The sequence below is a fragment of the Ostrea edulis genome, chromosome 3 (genome assembly GCF_947568905.1).
Source record: "Ostrea edulis chromosome 3, xbOstEdul1.1, whole genome shotgun sequence".
Lineage (NCBI taxonomy): Eukaryota > Metazoa > Mollusca > Bivalvia > Ostreida > Ostreidae > Ostrea > Ostrea edulis.
This window is the reverse complement of record NC_079166.1, coordinates 89216233-89235805: the sequence shown is the minus strand read 5'-3', so window position 1 is coordinate 89235805 and position 19573 is coordinate 89216233. Positions and strand designations below refer to the sequence as shown.

The 19573-nt window shown below is 32.3% G+C and overlaps 1 long non-coding RNA gene across 1 annotated transcript in view; it reads left to right on the top strand.

Annotated features, from left to right (window-relative positions):
• The first annotated feature begins 8576 nt into the window (after window positions 1-8576).
• LOC125673735 (uncharacterized) overlaps window positions 8577-19573 on the top strand; it is a 29599-nt gene continuing 18602 nt past the window's right edge. The window contains exons 1-3 of the long non-coding RNA XR_008801407.1: window positions 8577-9528; window positions 10768-10917; window positions 12377-12476. This is a non-coding gene — a long non-coding RNA (uncharacterized LOC125673735). The remainder of the gene's footprint in view (window positions 9529-10767; window positions 10918-12376; window positions 12477-19573) is intronic.

Below are 19573 nucleotides of genomic sequence, written 5' to 3'. Positions count from 1 at the left end.
CACGACTATGCAATTTTTTTTCTTACAGATGTGATGTTGTAGAGAAGAATATATTTGGATATGGCAAGTTTTGGTAGAAAATGTGAAAACAGTTGTAATGGTAGTTTTCGGTATAAAGTGTTCAATTGTTATTACGCAACTAACTTACTGTTGTTCCAGTTTAATAGTGTATGGAATACTTTTAGAATACAACTAAAATGAAACAAATCAATAGTTTGATGCATACATGTATGTCAAATGATAACAGAAAGGAACAAACAAACAACTGGACAGAAAAGAAAAATACACATAACTACATACACTAACTAACAAGTGCCACAGATATTCATGTCAAAACACACCAATAATGCAGGTCTATGAAACACTTTGCATCTACTTCATCACCTCACCAGAAATCATTGAAATACACACATAAACATGCATCTATATGACTTGTACTACAGAATCCAGTATATGATTATCTGTATATAGCATTGAAACCATGAAAGTGGAATTATTTTTTGTATTAATAATGAAGTTGATTTCAATTCAAAATCAGGTTGGAGAGAATGTGAATCTAAATAAGTCAGATAAATACATGTATAACGGAAAACAAAAGTTGGGAAGTTATTTAAAAAAGATGTTCATACATACCTGTACAAATCTAAACATTACATACATACATGTACATATTTATACATTACATACATACATTACATATCTATACATTACATACATACATGTACATATCTATACATTACATACATACATGTACATTTCTATACATTACATACATACATGTACATATTTATACATTACATACATACATGTACATATCTATACATTACATACATACCTGTACATATCTATACATTACATACATACATGTACATATCTATACATTACATACATACATGTACATATCTATACATTACATACATACCTGTACATATCTATACATTACATACATACATGTATATATCTATACATTACATACATGTACATATCTATACATTACATACATACATGTACATATCTATACATTACATACATACCTGTACATATCTATACATTACATACATACCTGTACATATCTATACATTACATACATACCTGTACATATCTATACATTACATACATACCTGTACATATCTATACATTACATACATACATGTACATATCTATACATTACATACATACCTGTACATATCTATACATTACATACATACATGTACATATCTATACATTACATACATACCTGTACATATCTATACATTACATACATACATTACATATCTATACATTACATACATACATGTACATATCTATACATTACATACATACCTGTACATATCTATACATTACATACATACATGTACATATCTATACATTACATACATACATGTACATATCTATACATTACATACATACATGTACATATCTATACATTACATACATACCTGTACATATCTATACATTACATACATACATGTACATATCTATACATTACATACATACATGTACATATCTATACATTACATAAATACATATACATATCTATACATTACATAAATACATATACATATCTATACAATACAAACATACCTGTACAATTCTATACAATACATATATACATGTACATTTCTATGCATTACATTTCTATACATTACATACATACCTGTACATATCTATACATTACATAGATACATCTACATTTCTATACATTACATACAATACAAATATACCTGTACATTTCTATAATTTGCATACATACATGTAAAACTTATACGGTACCAATTTGGATGCACAAGATGCGCATTTCAAAAAGTAATGTTTCTTCAGTGATGCTCAACCGAAATGTTTGAGATCCTAAATAACAGTGAAATTGTAGGCCCTAAGAGCTATTTTAGAAATAACAGTAAACTTGTAGGCCCTAACAGCTATTTTAGAAATAGCAGTAAACTTGTAGGCCCTAAGAGCTATTTTAGAAATAGCAGTAAACTTCTAGGTCCTAAGAGCTATTTCAAAAATAACAGTAAACTTGTAGGCCCTAAGAGCTATTTTAGAAATAACAGTAAACTTGTAGGCCCTAAGAGCTATTTTAGAAATAACAGTAAACTTGCAGGTCCTAAGAGCTATTTTAGGGGAAAACAGTGCAACAAAAGTGGAGTCAAATTCGTTTAAGGATAAGAGCTATGCATGAGGGAGATAATCCTTAATTTTGAAATGAATTTCTAAATCTATCACAACAATTAAATATACATCTGTATTGTACATTTCTATACATTATATACATACATGTACATTTCAGTTACACTTAAATGTATTTCTTGTAAATCCCATAACCAAAATGATTTTAAAATAAAATTCCAATTAGATGTAAATAACCCCGTTACCTATTTCTTCTGCCAATATGTCAAGTTTAACAATGTAGATTCCTTCCAGATACTGTTAAAGTAACTATTTACTTAATGACTTTACAGGGTTAAGTAACTATGTACATGATGACTGTAAAGGGTTAAGTAACTGTGTATATGATGACTTTAAAGGTTAAGTAACTGTGTATATGATGACTTTAAAGGTTAAGTAACTGTGTATATATATGATGACTTTAAAGGTTAAGTTACTCTCTATATGATGAAATTAAAGGTTAAGTAACTGTGTATATGATGACTTTAAAGGTTAAGTAACTGTGTATATGATGTCTGTAAAAGGTTAAGTAACTGTGTATATGATGACTTTAAAGGTTAAGTAACTGTGTATATGATGCATTTAAAGGTTAAGTAACTGTGTACATGATGACTTTAAAGGTTAAGTAACTGTGTACACGATGAATTTAAAGGTTAAGTAACTGTGTATATGATGCCTGTAAAGGGTTAAGTAACTGTGTATATGATGACCTTAAAGGTTAAGTAACTGTGTATATGATGACTTTAAAGGTTAAGTAACTATGTATATGATGCTTGTAAAGGGTTAAGTAACTGTGTATATGATTACTTTAAAGGTTAATTAACTATGTATATGATGACTTTACAGGGTTAAGTAACTGTGTATATGATGCTTGTAAAGGGTTAAATAACTGTGTATATGATGACTTTTAAGGTTAAGTAACTGTGTATATGATGACTTTAAAGGTTAAGCAACTGTGTACATGATGACTTTAAAGGTTAAGTAACTGTGTACACGATGAATTTAAAGGTTAAGTAGCTGTGTATATGATTACTTTAAAGGTTAAGTAACTGTGTATATGATGACTTTAAAGGTTAAGTAACTATGTATATGATGCCTGTAAAGGGTTAAGTAACTTTGTATATGATGACTTTTAAGGTTAAGTAACTGTGTTTATGATGACTTTAAAGGTTAATTAACTATGTACAGTGGATCTTCGTTAATCCGGACACTTTGGTTCCCAGCAAAATCGTCCGGATAAATGAAGCGTCCGGATAATTGAATCGCATATTTTCTACCTTTGCATAAGTAACCAATGTGTGCCTACTTTATTGATGCATAGTGAATTAAACACATTCTATCATTGGACTTAAACATTTACATTAGTAAATAAATTATGATAATGTTAACTTTTGCATGTATTTCAAAGCACTAAACTTTAATGTACGTGTTCAGTGTATTTGCCTGTGCTTACATTGTACATACATTGATATACAAAACTGTGTACCGTCTGCACAAATAATGAAGCACTTTATGTAACTATAAGTAAATAAATCATTAGTAACTAACATAATCATTTACACTTCAATCATTTCATCACACTTTTACTTCTTAAAGAGTCCGGTAATTTTCATCTGTCACGATTCACGGGTTCGGCGGTCTGTTAAATAATCTTCATCGTCCAAAGTTGGTATAAGAATTTCTTGATTATCATGTCAGTTGACAACATTCTTTAACCAAAATTTAATCTGCCAGAGTTTATATTTCTTATTCTATAATTATCCAAGACAATATCGGGAGAACAAAATCATTTAAGCTCGTAATACCAAGACCTACTACTGCTTTGATCTAGTCACGCGCACCTATTCTTTTCATGATGCGATAATAACGGAACAAAACTCGGGTGAAACTAACATTACAGGTACATACAGAATTTAATTGTCATTTTCCTTAAAATGGTAATTTTCTCACTTCTACCCAGAGTTTAAAAATTCGAAAGCAATAAAGCTCTACAACATCGTAACAAGAAACAATCGTACACAGGTATATTCTACATGCGTGACATTCTAAACGTTAAAAACTTATACTACATATACATGTGCATGAACATACATGTATATTTCACGCCAATCAACAGTATAAAATCCAGAATCTAGAAGTATAATCTACACTCTTTAGATGTGAATAAGCCGATATCAATTTACGAATCAGTACAGCTGATATGTGTAGCAGTTAAAAAATTATCATTACGGCATGATGTTTAATTGATTAATACTATTAGGGTATTGATCAAGACTATAAAATAATATGCTACAGATTTATTTACAAAATTCAACACTACACGCAATAAAGATCTTATGTGCGAAAATTGGCAATACAATGTCTCGATCGGCACGTGCTATCAGGTGTTGACAGGGTACAGGTAATCGCTTCAATTAGACAGTTTGGCTTGTTTTCTTTATAATTTACGTCTTGCTAAAATAGTCCAACACAGACCTTCCCTAAACAAAATTACCGTCCGGTTTAACGGTACAATTTTCAATGCATTATAACATTTTGTAGTAAAAAGTGACCGTCTGGATCCGGAACGCGAATTTCAGGATTAATGATGCAAAATAACGTATAAAAATTCCATTCCCAAGACAAATCGTCTGGAAGGTGAAGCGTCCGGATTACCGAGGCTCCACTGTATATGATGACTTTACAGGGTTAAGTAACTGTGTATATGATGACTTTAAAGGTTAAGTAACTGTGTGTATAATGACTTTAAAGGTTACGTAACTATGTACATGATGACTTTAAAGGTTAAGTAACTGTGTATATATATGATGACTTTAAAGGTTAAGTAACTATGTATATGATGCCTGTAAAGGGTTAATTAACTATGTATATGACGACTTTACAGGGTTAAGTAACTGTGTATATGATGACTTTAAAGGTTAAGTAACTGTGTGTATAATGGCTTTAAAGGTTACGTAACTATGTACATGATGACTTTAAAGGTTAAGTAATTGTGTATATATATGATGACTTTAAAGGTTAAGTAACTGTGTACATGTAGTTACTAGTATTTAGTACATAACAGGGAATACAATGGACTAGATATGAATTCAAACCCAGTGTCTCTCTTGTCAGGTGCTCTCAGAATCTCTAGACAAGTGCTCTCCAGTCAGGTACTCTCAGAATCTCTCGACAGATGCTCTCAGAATCTCTAGGCAGATGCTCTCAGAATCTCTAGACAGGTGCTCTCAGAATCTCTCGACAGATACTCTCAGAATCTCTAGACAGGTGCTCTCAGAATCTCTCGACAGATGCTCTCAGAATCTCTAGTCAGGTGCTCTAAGGAGTAGCACAGAACCACTCTCACACCAAGTTAAATTGTCAATTCTTAAAGGTAATTCATCATGCACATATAAAAAACGTTTTGTTGGCCACTTTGCTTATCTGAATCAAGGTGAATCCCCTGTTATGCAGCTGTTGTGATCTTCAAATTGATGTTTTCCGCCACACTCAACAATTTTTTAGCTATATGGTGGCGCCCAGTTTTTATTGGTGGAAGAGAGAACCCAGATACAATGTACTTGGGAAGAGACCACCGACCTTCCGAAAGTAAACTGGGAAACTTTCTCACTTACCGGCGCAAACGGGATTCGAACCCACGCCGACAGAGGTGAGAGGCCGTGTGATTTTGAGAGTGATGTTCAAACCACTCGGCCACGGAGTAAATCTTTATTGTCGCCCACTGCAACACAAAGAAAAAATACCGGTGTCTGTCCGTCCCACGTGACTTTGTGGACACAACTGGAAAACTGCTCAATGGATTTTGTTCAAATTTTGTAGGATTTTTAGTCATAATTTATAGTTATCAAATTGTGTCGACATTTTGATTTAACAAATTTTATAGGAGTTATGGTACATTCTACAATATAGAAAGATTTGTGGACGCAACTCCTCAGAAACTGCTGAACAGATTTTGTTCATATTTTGTAGGATTCTTAGTCACCATGTGTAGTTGATCATATTACGCCGCCATTTTGATTCAACAAATTTCATGGCACTTTGTTGAATCTGTACGCGCTTCACTAAAGGAACAAATTGTCGATGCAACTCCTCAGAAACCACTCGACAGATTTTGTTCAAATTTTGTAGGATTGATATTCACCATATGTAGTTGATTGTATTCCACAGCAATTTTGATTTTATAAATTTTACAGGAGTTATGGGACTTTTGTGCATCAATTTTGTCGATGGTGGTGGACATGGCTACACATAGTAACCTTGTTCCTATAAAAAGTATAAATTCATATTGTGACCCCAATAGAGCCCAAAAGGGCACTACATAACCATGATACAAGGTCAAAGATCATGGTATGAAATGGAAGGCCTTGCCATAAGAAGTACATAAACAAAGTATGAAAACCTAAAACAGTATATATTGTCTTTAACTTTTCTTACTAGTAGGTCAAGATGAAGGTCAAGGTTACAAGCTGAAAAACTCTGGTAGCAAATAAAGATGATTCAACATTCAAAAGTTATGAGCAAGTTTTAGTTTCAATCAATAGTTAACAAATTGTGTGAATTTTTAGGGTCAAGGCCACAAGGTCAAACATCACTATATCAAACAAAGAGTCTTTCCTTAGGAATCTATATCTGTTCAAAATGTTAAAGCCCCACATTGAATAGTTCTGTAGATATAACCTTGCATATGTTATCTAAAAAATAGGTCAGACTCCAAGATCAAGGTCACATATATAAATATGTAAACATACGACACTAATAGACTGAACTTTTTGAAAATAATTTTAAAAGTTCTGAAATACAGACAATTCTTGACAATACAGTTTGACATAAATACACTTTGTCTGTGTTGATTTTGTAGGACTGTGGAGTGTTGTGACCTTGTTGGTGGAAAACAGAAGACTGTGACCTTGAATCTGAAGATCTGTAATGGAGGATGTTTGGGGTCACTGCTACAATACTATAAATCTAAGTAAGTACTCAGTAATAATGAAAGATTGTCACTGTAAATCATGTTTATCTATCATATATACACATAAAAAATAACACACAAAAATTAAGGATATAATTAACAAACAATAGTATTCCATCAGCTGTCAATCACATGAAAACAAGTATACACGTACATGTAAGTACTCAGTTGTGAATGTACAATAATTCAAGGCTACACACAAAATACTGACTATAACTATAAATCCTAAGTACTTCACTATAACTGATTTACCTTCATCAAATTGTATTCAGTGACTCACATGTGTTTAAAGAATTGTATAGAAATCAGAAACTAGTAACACAATTAAATTAGTAATTGTGCCAAAAAATTAATAAGTAGTTTCTCAGGCGAAAAATTAAAAGTTTGATGAGGGAGGCTGGGTTTTTTTTTTTTACTTGGCTGTGGCATGAGTTATCTTTTGTTTTTATGTTGACTGTAGCATGAAACAATGGATTTGATCAAAAAGATACCTACAATTTTATAAAAACCTTCTGAAACTTTTACATAAATATCTGTAACACAAGTGTTACCTCATTTACATAAATAAACTAATATAGATTTTATAAAAATCCACGTGGATAATTTTCAACAGACGTGATGGGGCCTGAGAAACTGTTGATTAAATATTTGGCCTTAGTATACTAAGATAAATCATGTTTCATTAATTATAATAAAACAGATATTGTAAGGTATAATTACTAAACAGCAGTGAGAGGCTAGTTTTCTATCCTTACACACACAAACACAAGTACACAACTACTGTGTCAATAGATAAGTACATGTAATTAGTATACTAAGATTAACAGTGTCTCATTAATTATAATACAGATATTGTAAGGTATAATTACTAAACAGCAGTGAGAGACTAGTGTTCTATCCTTACACACACAAACACAAGTACACCACTACTGTGTCAATAGATAAGTACATGTAATTAGTATACTAAGATTAACAGTGTCTCATTAATTATAATAATACAGATATTGTAAGGTATAATTACTAAACAGCAGTGAGAGACTAGTGTTCTATCCTTACACACACAAACACAAGTACACAACTACTGTGTCAATAGATAAGTACATGTAATTAGTATACTAAGATTAACAGTGTCTCATTAATTATAATACAGATATTGTAAGATATAATTACTAAACAGCAGTGAGAGACTAGTGTTCTATCCTTACACACACAAACACAAGAACACAACTACTGTGTCAATAGATAAGTACATGTAATTAGTATACTAAGATTAACAGTGTATCATTAATTATAATAATACAGATATTGTAAGGTATAATTACTAAACAGCAGTGAGAGACTAGTGTTCTATCCTTACACACACCAACACAAGTACACAACTACTGTGTCAATAGATAAGTACATGTAATTAGTATACTAAGATTAACAGTGTCTCATTAATTATAATAATACAGATATTGTAAGGTATAATTACTAAACAGCAGTGAGAGACTAGTGTTCTATCCTTACACACACAAACACAAGAACATGTTAAGTAGCAGTCCACGTAAGAATCATGCAAAATGAAAAATAAGTGGCACAGCTATAAATTTAAAATCTCTTGAAAAATTGTTGATTTTGAAGAAAATCATGTTTTGTACTTAATCCAATAAAAAAAATCACTTTGAATCCTTCTTAAGATTTTTAATCGGCTGAAAGGATATTCGGTTTCAAAAATATTTTCCCGTTGTTTTCTTTATAAAGAGCACTAATGAAAATGGTCACAAAAATTATTTATCGGACACTCTGTCATTAAAGATTAATAGATACATAAAGTCAATAGTATGGACAGTAAAAGAAATAACAAACATCATTTGGAAACATGTTTACAAATTAGTTACAGATTTTTAAAAACTACGTACGATCTAGCAGATTGACGATTTTATTATCTCCATTTGCTAACTCTTTAGTGTTAAAGATACGATTGTTTGGGGAAACATGACAACATGTCATACGAGTTGGCGGTTTGAAGACAGACGATGCCGTTTTGTAACATTTCTTTATGGACAAATACTCCATGTGAAGAAGTTTCAAAGACAATTTATGTGAATGACTATAAGAAATCGGTAGCTAGATATTTATGCTCCTTAAACAAATCACATTGCGAGAAACCAATGACGCAAGGCCCGGCTGCGTCTGTGTCTATTTTCACAATCACATGTTGGAATTTTTCGGTTATTTCATATCATCAGAGTTCTTTGGAGTGGATGAGGAATACTACATGTGTTTTCCCAGATCACTCGGTCAGTTGTATTGGATATACGAACCGGATATGGGCACATATCATTAACATTTGGGATGAGCAACATGCTTGTGGAAAAATGCTATGGCCAGTATGGGTGGCGGTGCAGGTAAGTTTGTGTGAATAAATCATAAATATGTATTGGTTACTTAAGCTAATTTCACCATACTTTATTTCAATAATTATTTTGCTTTGTACCATAATTAAGCTGTCGACTAATGAATGAATAGTATCAGTAGGTGGGGGGGGGGGGGGGGGGGGGGGGGGGGGGGTGTGTGAAAACTATGTAAAAATATTATACTTTAAAATGTAGGCCATTTTGGAAACACTTCTGTTTTCCCTCTGCCAACCAGTGGTTGAAAGTAACTTTTTCTTCCACAGGCTAAAATCAAAACACATCAGCTAAAATGAAACTAATGAATCATTGCTCTTTTTTCATGTTATTTCAATGAATGATTCAACAACCCCACCCCACCCCATGATTACTGAACCTGGTGGGTCAACAGTTACACATTGTTTAGACAAGTCAATGACATATGCCATATGGTGATATGTTGGGGTATCTTGATCCTCACAACTCTAATCTAACACATATACCGCAAGTTCAAATTTCATAACACATCAGGGTTGTTACTAGGGCTTTTTAAAGATAAGCCCCAGACTCATGGTTTATGAGCAGCCTTAATCCCATGAAAATTCACAAGTCCCATGAATTTTCATGAGTCTTTTTGTGTCTGATTTTTGAGAAAAGTACAAATGTTGATTCCACATAGTTGTTAATCATGATGTCATCACAGTGGAAATTCAAAATTAATGATTTTTGATTTTCTTAACCATGGAATAATAATTAAAATAGGAAACACTATTTGTGACACCTGATTCTATATCAAAATCATTTTAATTTTCTTATAACCAGTATAGGTGCATTTTTTAAAATCCAATCACAAACCACATAGTTGAAAATACATATTAAAGTGTTCTTCATTAGCTAATTTTTATCACATCAAATATGAAGACCTTAAGAATCTATTTTAGTTAATTTTACATAAGATGAACAATTTCAAACATAATTCTTAATCAAATGAATATTTCTTATCAGCAAAAATGTATCGGATGTAATGATTTAGCACGGGTCTTTTAACCAAAAGTCTGTATAGCTTCCCTGATCACAATTTTCTGTAATCATAATGTCTGTTATACTTGTTGTCTACAGAATTTGGTAACTTGTGAACTTGATTGAAAATTGAATTATTGACACCTCTGCAGGTATCAAGATCATTGCCATCACCACAAATTGATAGTTGGTAGTTCAGATTCATTGAATGAAATATATTTACTTAAATTTCAGTATACAAGGAATCTATTCACTGAAATTCGAAGAAGATTCCATGACTTGCTTGCCATACAACCAAACAACAGATTATGGACGTGATTCCTAGAATTAGAACTTGAATGGGTCAGACTTGAATACATGCAAAGTCATGTAGCAATATTAAAGGTATACATCATGATATCTGCTTTGCATGTATGAAAATGAAAAACCGTTGTCATTGTAAATATACACATGCATATATTTACATGTAATATATGTATTGTTCAGGTTGTTATATTGTCCTGTTTATGTGAGTTGGAATATTAATTAAGTTTGCACCCGTCAGTCACACCAATTGCTTGGTTGACAACAAACTTGGTATACTGATAAACCACAGAGCATATTATCCTATTTACCTCACCTGAGTTGAACATTTTAGTGAGCTTTTGTCTGTCTGTCCATCTGTTTGTAGACTTTTCAAAATTTAATCTTTTCTACAACCACTGAGCCATTGTCAGTCAATCTAGCAAAAATCATCCTTGAGAAAAGGGGATTCAAGCTTGTTCAAATAAAATGAAGGGTCATGTTCCCTTCAAAGGGGGAGATAATCAAGAAAATTGGAATATTTACATGACTAAGTAACATGTTATCTATGTCTCTGATCTCATATTTGATTTCATATCACATAGATGAAATTTAAAATGTTTACCTAAAGACCTTCCTTAACATAGTGTAGATTCAATCACCATAGGAGATCTAAGTATACTGGAAATTTTTTTAATGAATCTTCATAAAAGACAGGTACTACTAGTAGTCAGGTTAAACTCACAGATATTGCACAATTTAAGTTTGTTCAAATTGTGGTCCTAGAAAGTAGGGTATGGCAAAATAATTGATCTAAGTTTTATTTGGGTATATGTATGGAACATCTTTAAAAATATTCATCTCAATAACAGATGACCATGATTAGATCAATACGCATGCATGAACAGGTTTTCAAATTTCTGTGTGTTCAATTCTGGGCCCTAGGGGTAGGTGTGAAACACAATTGGAGATTTATATTAGACTATTCAGAAAATTGATTGAAACAAATGTTTAAGACAGTGTAAGTGTCACAGAGCCACACTAAATCCTATCATAATACCAACATTCCTAAGTTCATTTGAAGTTTTTTCCCTCAGTAAAATGAACCCCTGGTTTATGGTTACTCAATGATTCATAATTTACATTTATAGGACATATATGCTTGAAAGAAGATCTTTAAAAAAGATGTTTTCTCAATAACAGCAAGATGATGTTAGTCATATTGGTTTTGAGGCATCCCCATATGTGAATTCAAGTAGGCTATATCGCAACTTTCTGGGCTAGATTTGGGTTGCAATATAGGGTTAAAAATTTTCAAGGGAATAAAGATTGGAAACAAATCTTTTAAAAATCACTACAGCAGGGTCAAGATGACTCGGGTGAGCAATGCAACCCATGAGCCCCTTGATGGTATTTGAGGCCACAAAATCAAGACAAAGGTCAAATCAATCATGATATTAGAAATATTGTTCAATGTCTGTAGACCCCTTTGTTTGACAACAAAGGATGAGTTGTAATTAATTTTGAAATATGTTATATATTTTCTACTTCTTCAAAATAGGTGTTGTACTTCAGGAAAATGAGAAGCGTATTTGTTGGAAGATGGATAAAGAAAAATTGGAGCATGCACTAGACTTCTTTAAATCCTGCTTTTTTATCAGGTACACAATAAATTATCAACAATGCCAAATTATGTCTTCATCCAATGGATATGATTAACATTCATTGAAATAACTCGCACTGCACTCTGAAAAAATACATCCCATGATTACCCAATGTAAAATGAATTTTTAATAGCAACTGACATACATTTATGGAAATCAGTCTTCACGAAAACTCAGTGGTCCGAAGACCGAGGTCAGTGAATTTTATTTTATTTTTTTGTTGTTGTAAACAATCTGTATATATCATAATATATGTTCAATATATGCATACCAAGGATCATGTAGGAATACAGACACGTTTTTTTTATATGTGAGACACACACACAGAGAGAGGAAGAGAAAGGGAGAGAGAAAGAGAGAGAGAGAGTTAAATAAAGATCAGGCTCCATCTGTTCCACTGGGTATCAAAATTTTCGCTGTCATCATTTTTGTAAAATAGGAATTTTTGTGTTTCATAAAAGAGTTTTAAGTAGGATATTGCAAAACGAATGTTCAATGATTTCTCAGTACATCTTGCTGTATAAATATAGTATTTCAACCAAAGGATGAGAGTATTTTGCATACAAAACTTTTTACCAGGAGTACCTAAAATAAAATATTTTTTGGTAAAAACTATATGAAAGTTTGTTTTATCCTCTATGTAAAGTTGAAACTCATCTAGGAATGCTTGAACACAATCACATTCCCACAGTATATGTTCTATTGTCTCTTCCTCTCTGTGACAAAACGTACACATTTTACAATTTACTTTTTTAATTTTGAATAGAAACGAATTTGTTGCTAAAATCCTGTTATTTATTCTGTATTGAAACCATTGGAGTTTACAGTTTTTAGTTATTTTAAAAGGTAGTATATTGAAAATTTTCCATTCTCTGTTATCAATATCCAAAAGCTGACTCCATTTTATTGTACCTGCAGTCACTGAAGAGTTTTTGTTTAAAAATTCATAAAAAAAACTTTGACTTTTTACACTTCAGTATATTGTAAATGTTTTTTCTAATAAAAGGATTTGGTAATCTTTTAAAGTTAGTGTCTGTACCTGACTGCTTAATCCAAGTTTTAATAGCATGAATAATACTTGCATATTCCAAGAAGTTAATTTTTACATTTGGATAAGTATAGCAATAAAAGTTTCATAGCTAAAAAAAGTACCGACCTTCTCAATAATATCATTAATGTGTCTGATATTATTGTCGAATAAATGTTTATTAAAATACATTTTCTTGCTAATATGGATCATAGGGTTGTAAAACAAAGGTGAATCTGCAGTAACATTAGACTCAGTACAACTGTTCTGTAATTCGATCCAGGCCTTGAATACATCTACCCAAAATTTATTTTTTAATGTCTTTAAAAGTAGATTAGTGTATTCAATCCCACAGGATGTGAATTTATTTAGGTTAAAATTTGATATGAAATTACTCAACCCCCTATTTGTAGAGATAAGATGTCTTACCCAAAACAATTTCATTGAAGCAATAAATGATTTTAGATTTAAACAGTGCGACATTTAACTCTGGACACGACAAAAGTCCGGAGTTTCGCCAACCCTTTTATTAAGGATACAAATAAACCCTTTACAAAAAAAGATGGGATTTTATGTTCACAAGACATGCACCAACATTTACACTTGTACCTATTGTAGTTTTTAAGATATTTCACCTGAAATCAAAAAATCCCATGGGATTTTGGAGGGATTTTTAATCCCACTTGGGGGATTTTCACTCCCACCAAAAATCCTATGGGAGAAAAAATATAATTTCTCCCATAGGATTTTAACTCCCATATTTAAACTTAATATGGGATACAATGTCCCATAGGAGGAAATGTCCCATAATGAACATGAAATGGCAGTAAATATCCTATTTGAGCATGAATGGGAATAGATATCCCAAATAAAACACAGAATGGGATTTTTATTCCATGAATATAACAATAAAACAGAAAATTGTATCTTAAAAAGTGTTGTTTGTCATGATTCTTAAAATGTACTTAAAAGCCAAGGCATGACATTAATTTTTAAATATATATAGTAATTATAAACTCTTATGTGTAGGCCTATGTGTTTGTGAATAAATGTCTAAAAAAAACATGAGAGATAATAAAGGATATTAGAGCTCTGCATTACTAAACTTTTCCCCATGCAATTTTAATTGTATACATATAACCCTTGCACAAAAATATTCATATAAAATTGGACGGGACTATATTATTGCAACAAGCAGACAAGAACACTATGAAATACTCATTCACACACGGGCACTGTAAGTTAATGTAAATATATAGTATGTGCATGTATAAATATATACACATGCACATGATACTACATGTATCTATTTACATCAACTTCCATTGCCCGTGCATTCACATGCAGTTGCTCACATTCACTATTCACAACCCTTCATATGTCGTCAGGTGTTAAAATATGTTCACAGGAACCGTTAATTTTGTCAGTGTATTAATAATAGTGTGGGTATATACCATATACCGTACCATCCCCTAATCAGCTGCTATGGAAGGGGGGGGGGGGGGGACCTACAAGGGCTGATACTTCACTCAAAACTTCGTTTCAAAAAAGTTCTTAAAATTATCGTCACCCACCATCCTTGTGGTTTTATAAAGGGTAGCAGTATTATTACTACATATTAAATTAAAAGTTCCTGTGATTTGTTGTTGAATTACGGAATAGGCCTAGCTTACAACTTGTTTACATGTTCTAAAATTAGTGTTAAGTGCTTACGGTGAAAGATGAACTCTGCTAGGTGATGCTAAGTTGTTTAGTTAACCGAATCAGACATCTCAAATAAGATTCTCGATTATTTAACAACACAAGAATCGTTTTACAAAATGCATGCTTCGGTCCATCTTTCCCTCCCTTCTACAATCGTATTCATTCTCAAGTCAAAGTACTTTCTCCGATTGCTATCATTACCTTAAGCGTCGAAAAGACTTTGAAAGGCATGTCCGAATAAACGGTTAACAGACGTCTCGACTCTAGGGAAGTTCGGCTCTAAGTGTTCTAAACATCTCGAGCGATTTTATAGTGATAAACTTCTATGGTTTTCGACATTTGTGTATCAATGTTTTATGAATATTGTAGACTATTTTACTCATAAAGCAAAGCAATGTTATCGCAAATTTTTAAGTCTACTTACAAATGTATTAACCCCGAGATCCGCCACTAATTAGTTACACAAGTTGTGTGGTTACAACAGTCTTATCATTTTAATTTCATTGGATGATAAAATAGATGACGTTAATATTTTGAATACCTTGTATACGCAAAAGAATTTAACTATACGATGTTTATTTTTCAAATTATAACTTCAGTGGCGAATGGTCGGATCCCCCGTCCCATTCCCATCCCTCACGCATAGTACTAATTATTTCCCCAGCCACTTAATGACCAGATATACACGACTATTGAATGTAAAGCACTGTTCAGTCATTGTGTACTCCCAATTAATTAACAATCTACCCTCGTAAATCATAATCGTTACGCTTCGTTGGACATGAAACCTTAAATCAATCCATTGGCACTACTTAGTCAACGATTTTGTATTGTGATACATTTCTGTGATTTCGGACATTTATATATCAGGATTATCTGATTTATTTATCAGTGTTCAAAAAGCAAAGTACATGTACCGTTACAACGATTTTATACCTACTTCTTATAATAACCCCCTGGATCCGCCACTAGCTAAATTAATTCTGGTGATGCCTATAACATAGCGGTACATGTACTCACCTATCATTCTAACTTATTGAAAGTTAAAATAAATGTAGATATAATATAAACATTTTGAATACTATATATATATATATATATATATATATATATATATATATAAAGGCATGCCTTCATCATATGATGTTATGATGTTTATTAACTTTAGTGGTGGATAACCGAGAACGACACCCCACCCCTACTTCGCACAATTCAATTTCTAATATTGACAAGCGGCCCATTTTGACCAGATAGACATTACCCTTGAATGTAAAACACTGGTCAGTCATTGTGTATTTCTAATAAACAAACTTCATCATTGAATACAGACCGTTAATGTTGCCACTGACACTACTTAGTCGTGAGTTGATTTTGTACGTGATAAATTCTAATGATCTTTACTCGTATGTTTCATTGCTTATTTAGAGTTTTTATTTGTTTGGTTTTTCCCCCTTCTTCTTCTTCTTCAAGAGCAAAGTATTGATATTGCAGTTTAACCCCCCTGGAACCGCCAGTTATTAGGTAGACGTATGGTGTTGATCTACTAATTAGGTAAATGAAGTCAATGGATATCTGCGGTAATATTTAGCGTTATTCACTTAATATTAGCTTCCTAACTATATTGAAAGTTGAAATAAACAACGTTAACATTTCGAATACTTTAAATATCTAGGATACATAATCATACGAGGATTATTTTTTAATATTTTGAAATTAGAAAAACAACTTTAGAGGCGGAGGAGCGGAAGCCATCCCTCTTCCTGCAGGATTTATAGTCCAAAATTGACAAAAGGCTCGTTTTGACCAGATAGAAATGGCACTTTCAAACGGAAAATATTGGTCAGTCATTGTGTACTTCCAATTAAAAAAACTACTCCCATTGTAACTCTACTTAGTCCCTGGTATTCTACAATGTACAATTTGAATATATCATATCTGTATGGTATAAACAGTCACACGATGTTTAGTTCGGAAATTAAAAAAAAAATGTAGTGGGGACACTGGTCAGTCATTGTGTATTCCCAATTAACAAACTACCCTTTTAAATCATACTCGTTACGGTTCGTCAGACATGACAACATCTTGTATGTATGGATGTACTTGTTTATTGTAATTAAGGTCTGCTTCGCAATGAAAACCTGGTATCATTGACAATTAATTGTTATTCCACTTAGTCATCGATTTTTTATGTGATACATTTCTATGATCACGGACATTTATATATATATATATATCAGGATTGTCTTGTCAGGGTTTATTTATCATTATTCCAAAAGCAAAGTACTGTTATCACGATTTTATGCCTACTTCTTACCCCTCTGGATCCGCCACTACCTAAATAATTTTGGTGATGCCTATAACAGCGGTACTCATCTATCATTGTAACATTGATTATTGGAAGTTAAAATACAAGTAGATATAATGTTAACATTTTGAATACTTTACATATATACATGTTAAGGAATTCATCATATGATGTTTATTAACTTTAGTGGTGGATGACCGAGAGCGAACATCCCCCTCTCCCTCGCACAATTCAATTTCTAGAATTGACAAGTGGCCCATTTTTACCCTTGAACGTAAAGCACTGGTCAGTCATTGTGTAATTCCAATTAACAAACTTCACCATTGAGTCCTGACCGTTACGCTTCGTCAGACACTAACCCACTAATACTATCTAGATACTGATTTTGTACGTGATAAATTCCTGTGATCTTTACTAGTATGTTTCATTGTTTATTTGGAGTTTCTATTTGTTTGGGTTTTCTATTTTTTTTCTTCTTCAAAAGTAAAGTATTCATATTGCAATTTAACCCCCTGGATCCGCCACTTTTTTTAAGTAAACGTATAAATATAATTGTGTTGATCTATTGAGGTAAATGAAGTCAATGGATATCTGCGGTAATATTCAGCGTTATTCACTTAGCTTCCTAACTATATTGAAAGTTGAAATAGACAACGTTAACATTTTGAATAATTTAAATATTTAGAAAAGATAATCGTGCGGTGTTTATTTTTGAATATTTTGAAATTTAAAAAAAAAAAAAAACTTTAGCGGCGGAGGAGCAGAAGCCACCCCTCCTCCTGCAGGATTTATGGTCCAAAATTGACAAAAGGCTCGTTTTGACCAGATAGAAATGGCACTTGAACGGAAAATACTGATCAATCACTCTACTTAGTCCCTGATATTCAAAACAATGTACAATTTCAATACTTCATATATGTACAGGAAATAATCACACGATGTTTAGTTCGGATATAAAAAAAATATAGTGGCCCAACTGGTCAGTCATTGTGTATTCCCAATTAACAAACTATCCTTTTAAATCCTAGTCGTTACGCTTCGTCGGACACGACAACATAACACATTGACCCTAACCGAACAAGTCTTGTAATTAAGGTCTTCTGCTCCCAAATGGAAACCTGAATAAGATATCATTAAGGTCTTCCGTTTCCAACGGAAGATTTCGATGTTCTTGACACTACTTAAATAAATAAAAAATAGTGGTCCCACTAGTCAGTCATTTTGTATTCCCTATAACAAACTACCCTATTAAATTCTACACGTTACGCTTCGTCAGACACGAGATCATAAGCCATTGACCCTAACCTATCTAGTCTAGTATATATGGGTTTTTTGTTATCTATGTTATCATTATGGTCCTCCGCTTCCAAATAAGATTTCGTTGTTATTTTTGACACTACCTAGAGGCATAATCTCGAACATTTATGTATCGATGATTTGTTGTTTGTTGTAATTTTTGGTGGAAGCTTTACTGGAGTTGAAATAGTTATGGTTGATATTGGAAATAGATTTTACAATGAAGAACTAATACTGTCTTCATTACTAGGAAAACTTTAGTAGCGGACTGATCAAAGCACCCACCCTTTCCCCAACCCCTCGACCAGCCATCACGTATAGTTCATTTTCCAAAATATATAGATGCAACACTTGATCGTAAAATAGTGATCAATCAATGCATATTCCTAATCAACAAAATACCTTTAAAAGTGCGACATTTAACTCTGGAGACGATAAAAGTGCGGAGTTTTTTGTCTATGACAACCACATATTTTCCTCAATAAAAACACTGAAAATTTCACTCTGTCATTAAATGTACGTATACGACGCGATCTAATCAAGCCGGCATAGAGGCGCCCCATGCGAAAATTAACCTTATCAAATGTTACATACTTCGGATTTTTATTGAGCTTAATCCTAAATATTGCACATCTAGATAATTTTCCAAAAATATATGAAACTTTTTACTTGTATCAAAATTCTTTCTGTTTTATATCTTCTAAATTTTATCATAGAGTTAACTAACAGTCTCACTTGCGGAATTATGGGGTGTGGAGATCG